This window comes from Rutidosis leptorrhynchoides, chromosome 6 (assembly GCF_046630445.1).
Source record: "Rutidosis leptorrhynchoides isolate AG116_Rl617_1_P2 chromosome 6, CSIRO_AGI_Rlap_v1, whole genome shotgun sequence".
NCBI lineage: Eukaryota > Viridiplantae > Streptophyta > Magnoliopsida > Asterales > Asteraceae > Rutidosis > Rutidosis leptorrhynchoides.
In genome coordinates this window covers 2,056,394-2,065,974 of record NC_092338.1, presented here as the reverse complement: position 1 = coordinate 2,065,974, position 9,581 = coordinate 2,056,394, and the positions used below count along the sequence as shown (strand labels likewise).

Below are 9,581 nucleotides of genomic sequence, written 5' to 3'. Positions count from 1 at the left end.
TTTCTATCATATTTCTATCGATCCATCTATCTATTATCAATATCTATATTCTATATCTCTATCATAATGTTAACTTAATAAGATATAACAATAATCTTAATTTTAATTTTAAATTATGATAATAATAAGATTTATGATAGAGATCGTTTGAGTGTGTAAGTCGAAATTCTGTCCGTGTAACGCTACGCTATTTTTAATCATTGTAAGTTATGTTCAACCTTTTTACATTAATGTCTCGTAGCTAAGTTATTATTATGCTTATTTAAAACGAAGTAATCATGATGTTGGGCTAATTACTAAAATTGGGTAATTGGGCTTTGTACCATAATTGGGGTTTGGACAAAAGAACGACACTTGTGGAAATTAGACTATGGGCTATTAATGGGCTTTATATTTGTTTAACTAAATGATAGTTTGTTAATGTTAATATAAAGATTTACAATTGGGCGTCCCTATAAATTACCATATACACTCAATCGGACACGATGGGCGGGGTATTTATATGCACGAATAATCGTTCATTTAACCGGATACGGAGATGGATTAATAGCCACTAGAATAATTAAAACAGGGGTGAAATTATGTACAAGGACACTTGGTATAATTGATAACAAAATATTAAAACCTTGGGTTACACTCAGTCGACATCCTGGTGTAATTATTAAACAAAGTATTAAAATCTTGTTACAGTTTAAGTCCCCAATTAGTTGGAATATTTAACTTCGGGTATAAGGATAATTTGACGAGGACACTCGCACTTTATATTTATAACTGATGGACTGTTATGGACAAAAACCAGACGGACATATTAAATAATCCAGGACAAAGGACAATTAACCCATGGGCAAAAAAAACTAAAATCAACACGTCAAACATCATGATTACGGAAGTTTAAATAAGCATAATTCTTTTACTTCATATTTAATTTCCTTTATTTTATATTTAATTGCACTTCTAATTATCGCATTTTTTTAATTATCGCAAGTTTATTTTATCGCACTTTTATTATTCGCAATTTCATTATCGTTATTTACTTTATGCTTTAATTTAAGTCTTGTATTTATTTTTAATATTTTACATTTGGTTTTAACTGCGACTAAAGTTTTAAAATCGACAAACCGGTCATTAAACGGTAAAAACCCCCCTTTATAATAATAATATTACTTATATATATATATATATTTGTATTGTTACAATTATTGTGTGTAAAAAAATATAGTGTTATACTTCACGAGCTCCCTGTGGAACGAACCGGACTTACTAAAAACTATACTATAATACGATTAGGTACACTGCCTATAAGTGTTGTAGCAAGGTTTAAGTATATCCACTCGATAAATAAATAAATAACTTGTGTAAAATTGTAGCATATTTAATAGTATTTCGCACTAAAAATAATACTATTTTGTATACACCCCCTACGACATCACTTTCACTTGGTGAAACTCAAGAATGAAACAAAAGGAAGACTTTACTTCCTTAAGTTTTGAAAAACACAAGGAAAAGACTTTACTTTTCCCAAAAATTTGAAACGTTTACAAGTTTTAACCATTTTAAGTGTTTATGATATGAATTAGTGTAATGGTTTAAAGCTTGTTCCAAAAATTATTCGACAATGCAAGCTACAAGCTTTATAGCATATGTGATACATTTACCCAAATTTTTTATAAAATGGCCCGATATTTTAATTCTCTCCCCCTACATTTAGCGTATGCAATGCCCTCATTGCATTTAAGCGGAAGAATAAGTAAAAATGAGGGGCATTTTGAAATCAAAAAGTGATTAGGGAAAAGAAAGTAAAAACCGGCCAAGATCAAACGATCTTTGTTGTTACCATTCGAGAAAAATGTAGTCATCAAGGTTGCTTGCATGTCGTTGTACCATTTGATGAGCCAATAGAAGGGGCCAAGTGCATATGGCGTTCCCTACAATTGAAATATGCTCACAAGGTACAAAAATGTGCGGGGCTATACTCGGGGGAGTATACGCGCCCACAATAAAGTCATAGTGCTCCACAATCAACAACAAAGCCATACAAACATCCATCGACAATGAAATATTCAACCAAACTACTCAATTGACAAGATTACAAACAAGATATAATATCCATGATTAACCAAAACAAGCATGATATAGCAATGATCAACATCACATATGCAAGATCCAACGAATTCATCAACCAACAAACAAACTAACATCATATGCATAATCGACAATAGAATTAAACATCACAACCTAGAAAGTGTTAAATTATTACATGCCCAAATTCAAGTTTAAATTTTTTCATCCGAGAATCACATTCCCTCCGGATTTGACTTTCTACCATCAATAATGTAACATCCATGTTACATCCGTCTCACATCGGTTGGAGAGGGGAACGAAGCATGCCTTATAAGGGTGTGGAGACCTTTCCTAGCATGACGCGTTTTGGGACCTCAAGCACAGCAGATCCCATGAGAACTCTGCAGTTAAGCGTGCTCAGGCGAGAGCACTGCCAGGATGGGTGACCTGCTGGGAAAGTGCTCGTCGTGTTTGGTTGCTAAGGAAAATCCGTGCGCCTTCGGGCAAAGCGAACAATATCATGCTACGGGGAATGTGTTACCTGGGATGTTACGGATGGTATCAGAGCCAGGCCCCGGACCAAACTTGCACAACGAGGACACTGTGTCCCATTAGGGGGAGGATTGTAACATCCGTGTTACATCCGTCCCACATCGGTTGGAGAGGGGAACGAAGCATGCCTTATAAGGGTGTGGAGACCTTTCCTAGCATGACGCATTTTGGGACCACAAGTGCAGCAGATCCCATGAGAACTCTGTAGTTAAGCGTGCTCAGGCGAGAGCACTACCAGGATGGGTGACCTCCTGGGAAAGTGCTCGTCGTGTTTGGTTGCCAAGAAAAATCCGTGCGCCTTCGGGCAAAGCGGACAATATCATGCTACGGGGAATGTGTTACATGGGATGTTACGAATAACCACAAATAAACATAAACTAAATTGTTCTCAACACACAATCAAGTTATCAAATTGTTCAAACATTCCCAAACCAACCGCCCTTAGTTGTTACATGCCAACATATTCAAATAAAGTGTTTCACAAATCAACCATCATAAAATTAACTAAACCAACAAATAAGAGAGTGCAAGAACGCAACGATAGGAATTACCACCAACTATACCCTCCATAATACAAGCTCGAGCTCCCGGATTGATCCTGATTTGGGTAGTCATCATAATTTGGTGGCATATCCGATTTACTTTCCTCGCTTAGTTGTTGTTGTTCTTCCCTCCTCCTTGCAAAGTACTCAAATTCTTGAGCTCTCCGAAGAGCCTCGTTTGGGTCATAGTCAATTAGTGGTTGGCTACAATGAGCTTCCCATTGAGAATGCACCCGTAGGCCCGAGAAGTTGTAGTGCGCTTCATATTCTTGGTTTGCTTGGTTAATATTAATTTGATTAAATCGATTTTCAAGTCAAACTTGGTCATACCCACTCGGGACACTACACCCCGCACCTTGTGCTCCACTACTTGCTCCAAAATTCCTCGTTTCATACCCATGCATCATTCTTTCTTCTTCTTCTTCCTCATTTTCCCCCTCGACATGGATGTTGTTTAGATCAAACCACCTGCTCATTTGTTTGTTCACGTCCCTCTTGAGAATCTTACCGCCCTTAAAGTCAACATACCCAAATTTAGCCATTTCAGTGGTCGTGTACCCTGAGATATCAATTCCCAGTTGCCTCGCTATCCTTGTAACAAAAACACCGCCCACCGTGCCTTTCTTCCCTTTTGTCCCAGTTTTATCATAAAGATAGTCAGCAATAACATGGGGGACATGGACATGTACCTTATTTGAGATTCGATCAGTGAGCCAAATGTCCAAGTAGGACATCTTCTCATTGCTATGGAAACGGTAGTTGACCGTATTCACAATGAATCATGCTATGATCTGAAGGTTATGTGTCTTAAGGGTGTTGGCAATGGTTTTACCTAGGAAAAAAGCCCCATCGCTCATTTCGTGCCAAGCTGTAGGAAAGTTAAACTCTTCAGTGTTGGTAGTGAGGATTCGGCAAGACAAGAGATAATCCCAAAGGGCATCGGTGTTGTTCCTAAACTCGGTGTAAATCCCCAAGGCCCTGATAAGTTGGAGCATGCTCATTTTTCGTTGTTGGCCGCCCAAGTTAATGGTCATGTACTCTTGGTCAGTAATTGTTTCTACCCTAAAATTGACGATCTGGGTGGAAGTGAACTCTAAGGTCAGGACAACATAAATAGGCTCATTAAATATGAAGATTGGAACCCAAGGGTTGATTTGCATATTCCCATATGGAACCTTAAAAAGGGCCTCTGCCTCATCAGTCATACCGGCTTCATCCAGAAGAGACCAATCAATGTATTTTTTGGGATAGAATTTGTCCTTGAGCCTAATCTCTATGCCCGCTCTGAAACGTGCGTTCATCAAAACCTGTTGTAAACACGGGTCTGTTGAGAGTCTCCGGATATCCTCCGGGATTGCTGGCACTTCATCTTCCTCAACTTCTTGTTCCGCTGGTCATTTATTCCTACCCTTAAATCTGATACTCTTTTGGCATTTTGTTCCATTTCCTGAGCCACCACGTGACTTTGTGGGTTCCTTAGTCTACAAAACAAGACATCAAGAGAAAAACATTATGGAGGGGTAGAACTTAGCACATAAACAATTTGTTTTCAAACATCAATCATAATTGTCAAGTTGATTTCAAAAGTTCGCAACAAGTTTTGTCATGCAATTCATGTCAACATTTAGCATACATGACTAAAACAAATGTGACTAATCATTGTAAAGCATGAAGTTAAACAAGGATGAACCTTATGGCATAATCTCAAAGTCATCAAAAAGTTGCAAAATTTAGCTCATGCAATGGAATGTTAAATCATAAGTAGAATCACAAGCTAACCATGCATTATCATCAATCATTAAGTCTCACTAGGTCAAACATGGTTAACATGAACCAATTGCAAAAACTCAACCCTAGTTAAAGTCTAATTCGTGCAAAATTCGGCTAAGACAAAGAGCTTTCATCAAATTATATCAATTCTTCACGTTATAAGATAAATGTACTGCAAACAAATACATTATCACTAATCACAATTCAAATTGGTCAAACCAAGTCAAACCTCAAACTTATGAATCCTAATTTTCAAATTCAATTCATACAAGCAAGAAAGATGGATTCAAAGTAAGATAATCATGGTAGACTAACAATTAGGCATCAACAACATCAATTATTACTCTAATTTGGCTCAGAATTAAAAACCCCCAAATTGGATGAACCCTAGAATTTCAAAGTTGAAATCGATGTAACTAAGCATACAAATCATGTTAATAAAAAACAATGTAGTCTAGATTCATCAACAATTCGACCATTAACATCATAAATCAAGCAAAATCAACAAACTAAGCATAAAGAGAAAAATTGTAAAAATCATAAGAATCATGTTAAATAATGAATTAGAGTGATGGATTCTTACTTTTCCCATGTTAGATGTTGTAGATTTGCAAGAATTTAAACAAAATTTGAAGTTTGTGGTGGATTAGGGTCGATTAGGGTAAAGGAGCGCCGCACTTTTGTGAGAAAAATTGAGTTGGGTGTGAAAAAGTGATGTTTGGTTCGTGCAGAATTCTTAAGTAGATAGATGCAAAAGTGCCGCTTTTCAAACGGGAGCGCCGCTCCTGGCAGATCAGAAGCGTCACTTTTGAAATAAAAGCGTCGCTCTAGGCGAACTAAAAGTGCCGCTTTTGAACACAAAAGCGCCATTCTTGGCTACTGTCCATTTTTTGTCCCAAAACACAGGTTAAAGCTTCGCTCCTGAAACAGAAGCGTCGCTCTTGATGAACAAAAGCACCGCTCCTAGGACAAAAGCGCCGCTTTTGTACCTGATTACAGTTTTTCCAATTTTAAAGTCTATTTTGACCAAGTCACAAACTATTTTTGGTGTTTTACAGTTTTACCCATATGCATGCATTACAAAAATATGAAAATGCAACTAAGAAAGGAATATCATACAATTCTAAACAAAATGCAACTACGAGAAACTATATACACAATTGTGGAAAGATTTTAACGAGTCTATCACCCGACTCCCATCCCCTTAAGATTTTAACTAATCCCGGGGTGGTAAACGTCCCCTCTCTTTGAGCTAAAGGAAACATTTTCATTACCGCCCCCACCTAACATTGACATCAACCAATCATTTGTTACCTTGGTCTCATTGATTAACTCTTTAAGTTTGACTTTTTTATGTTTTAACAAGTTTGACACTAGACGTTTTCTTAAATGTTCATCCTTTTTGGATGAAGCCCTATGCACCAGCCCAAATAGCTTTCTCATAGACTTATCAACAATGTCGTTTTGACCTTTAGGTTTACTTTGAATTTCCTTGGTTAATCTTCCACCACCTTTTGTTGTTGAACCAACTTGCGTTGTGCTTGTGATGCATTGCACACTAGCAATAACTTGTGGCGTGGTCAATGGTATTGATGGTGCTCTAACACATTTGGTTTTTATGCTCATATATTTCCCTTTATCCCGAAGAGTCAATTTCCTGGTTCTAAAGTCAAAGAAATAGCTCACGGTTGCTATAAATGGCCTTCCCAAAACAAGGGGTACAACCGGGTCTTCCTTTATATCAACAATAACAAAGTCAATGGGAAATTTCATGTCCCCTACCTTAATAATTAAATCCTCACCAATTCCCACACCAGAGTTAATTGATTGATCAAATAGTTTAACTTCCATTGTGGTGAGTGAAAGATCACCTAAGCCTAACCTTTTGTAAACGGAGTAGGGCATGAAGTTGATACTCGCCCCTGAGTCGGCTAAAGATGTAAGCATCCCCGACCTGTTCACATTACATGGTATAAGGAAAGGTTCGGGATCACCCATTTTAGGTGGTAGGTTACATTTCTTCAAAATACCATCACACTCCTTTTTCATGAAAGCGGTGGATGCTTACTCAACATCTCCCTTTTTGGCCATGAGCGTCTTCAAAAATTTCCCATATTTGGGCATATTCTCAAGCACCTCTGCCAAAGGGAGTTTAACATAAATGTTTTCATTATCGGTTATAGTTAACTTACAATCCACATCCTTTAGATGTGTAGGAGGCAATGTTTGAGGATATGAGACCGGTGTCTCATTTTTCTCCTTTGTTGATGTAGCAAGAACCTCGACCTCGTTCTTTTGCTCCTTCGCATTCAATAAAGTTTCAACCTTTAACTCTTTTTCATCATTTCCCAATTTAATTTGCTCAAAATCACCCTTTAATTCCTTGCATGTTGACTCGGTAGCCTCCATGGACATTACACTTTTAACTTGATAGGGGATGAATGTTGCATCGTTCGAATCATCCGAAAACTTGAATACCCATAATCTATCGTATCAATTTCCAATGCTTCCTCGAAATTAAACTTATCTCCTTCAACGTCGAACGCGAATACTTGAGGATATTCAGCTTACTCCTCTTCGATCGAATCAATTGAGTTCACTTGAGCATAGGTATTGTTGGGATTTGATGAACTTGCTTGATTTGGATTTGTATTGGTAGTGTTGCTCTCGATAGGAATAACTCTTATAGGATTGTTGTTGTGGTTTTATTGGTTGTGTCAGTTGTTGTTATTGATGTAGTTGTTGTTTGGGTTAACTTGAGTGTTTGAAGGTAAAGTTCCTTGTGCTCTTTTGGCAACTTGGTTTGAAAGTCTCCCAACGGTGCTCTCAAGGTTTTGAAATGAGGCTTGTTGGTTTCGTATTTGTTTCAAAAGTTCATTTTCTTTGGTTAGGAAGACTTTGGTTGATTCTACCTTCTTGATGTAGTTTTGCATGATTTCTTCCAAACTCTTCAAAGGTTGAGATTGTTGCATGTTTTGTTGAGGTTGTTGATTGTAACCTTGTTTATTTTGTGGTTGACTATAACCTTGATTGTTTTGATAATTCGAATTGGCTTGGTTATTATAAGGTTGGTTGTTGTAAGGTTGTTGGTTTTGGTTTGATAGTTGTTATTTCGGTTTTGGTTGTAATTGTTGTTCTAACCTTGGTTTTGGTTTTGGTTTGTGAATTTGGGTGGTGTATTGGTTTGGTTGTTGAATGACACTTGTTTTTGATTTGGATTGTAGTAGCCTTGGTTTGATGTTCCTCCCCATTGTTAATTTTGATTACTCACATAGTTCACATGAGCATCCGAATTCATGGGAATATCATCTAGATCAATATTGTTGCATTGAGTGATTTGAGGATAATTCTTTGTGAGATGTGGACCCTCGCATCGTTTACAACCTACTTGCATTGCAACTACCATTTGTTGAACCTTTTTCAACACTTTCCTAAATGTTTGAAATTGTTTGTACAAGCTTGCAAGCGTCACTTGCCCATTATCACTCTCGATTTGTGCTACACTTTTCCTTGTCAATCTCGCGGTGAAGGTGCCCATTCATATGTATTAACCGAGATGTCTTCTAATAAGATTTCGGCCGCATTTGGTGATTTATACATGAATACCCCACCGGATGAAGAATCAAGATATTGCTTAGTCAAAGCATTACAACCCCGGTAAAATGTGTTGATGTACTCCTTCTTCGTCAAACCGTGCGGTGGGAAAGCTCTTAGTAGCTTCTTGAATCGTACCCATGCATCATACAAACTCTCATCACCCCGTTGGGTGAACCCATTAATCTCCATTCTAAGTCGCTCTACTTTTGACGGTGGGAAGAAGTGATTGATAAACTCATTTGTTAATTCTTGAAAAGACCTTATGGAATCGGATGTCAAACTTCTCATCCAAGCTTTTGCATCTCGTTGAAGTATAAAGGGGAATGCCCATAACTTAAAAGCGTCATCGGTGACATATTTGGTTTTGTAAATATCACAAAGATCATTAAAGTGTTGAATATGCTCGAACGGATTCTCATCTATCAATCCATGAAAGTATGTATCCTTGATCAACGTGAAAAAGTTACCCTCAATCTTCCAAGTATTCGCTTCAATTGGTGGTTTTGTAATAGCTGGTGCTAACAATGTTGGTACAACCAATCTAGCGTCCCACATTGGTGTATCGTTTGGATCATTCAATAATTCTTAATTAACCAGAGGACCATTAGGATGACCTTCTTCATTGACAATTGGTTGACCGTTATGATCCATGTCTTCTAAACAAAATGGCAAAGCTTCAAAATTCTTTCTTAATACCCTTTCTTCTCTACGATAATAAACCCCGTGCACGTGTTTTTCTAAATCGGAGAATGGATGTGTGAACTCTTGATCCTTGTGAGACCTTGTTTTCATACACCAAAGACACCTATCCTTCAATCACAATACAAACACTAGCGGTTTCCAAACAAAAATAATATATAAAAAATGCGAAAAGTAACTTCCGTAAGGGTAAACCCCTACTAAAGGATCGAACAATCAAAAGTTTAAACCAAATACCCAACTAGGCTAACCGCTCCCCGGCAGCGGCGCCAAGAAATTATTGATGTGTCGTGCGTTGCATAACTTTTACCCTCTAAATTTATATATGATTCAAACACTAACAAATAAGCACACACAACT

The 9,581-nt window shown here is 37.4% G+C and overlaps 1 non-coding gene across 1 annotated transcript; it reads left to right on the top strand.

Moving 5' to 3' along the window:
* The first annotated feature begins 8,613 nt into the window (after window positions 1-8,613).
* On the top strand, window positions 8,614-8,720 carry LOC139856536 (small nucleolar RNA R71). Its single transcript, XR_011762012.1, has one exon. It is a non-coding gene; the product is annotated as a small nucleolar RNA R71 (small nucleolar RNA).
* Window positions 8,721-9,581: the final 861 nt, after the last annotated feature.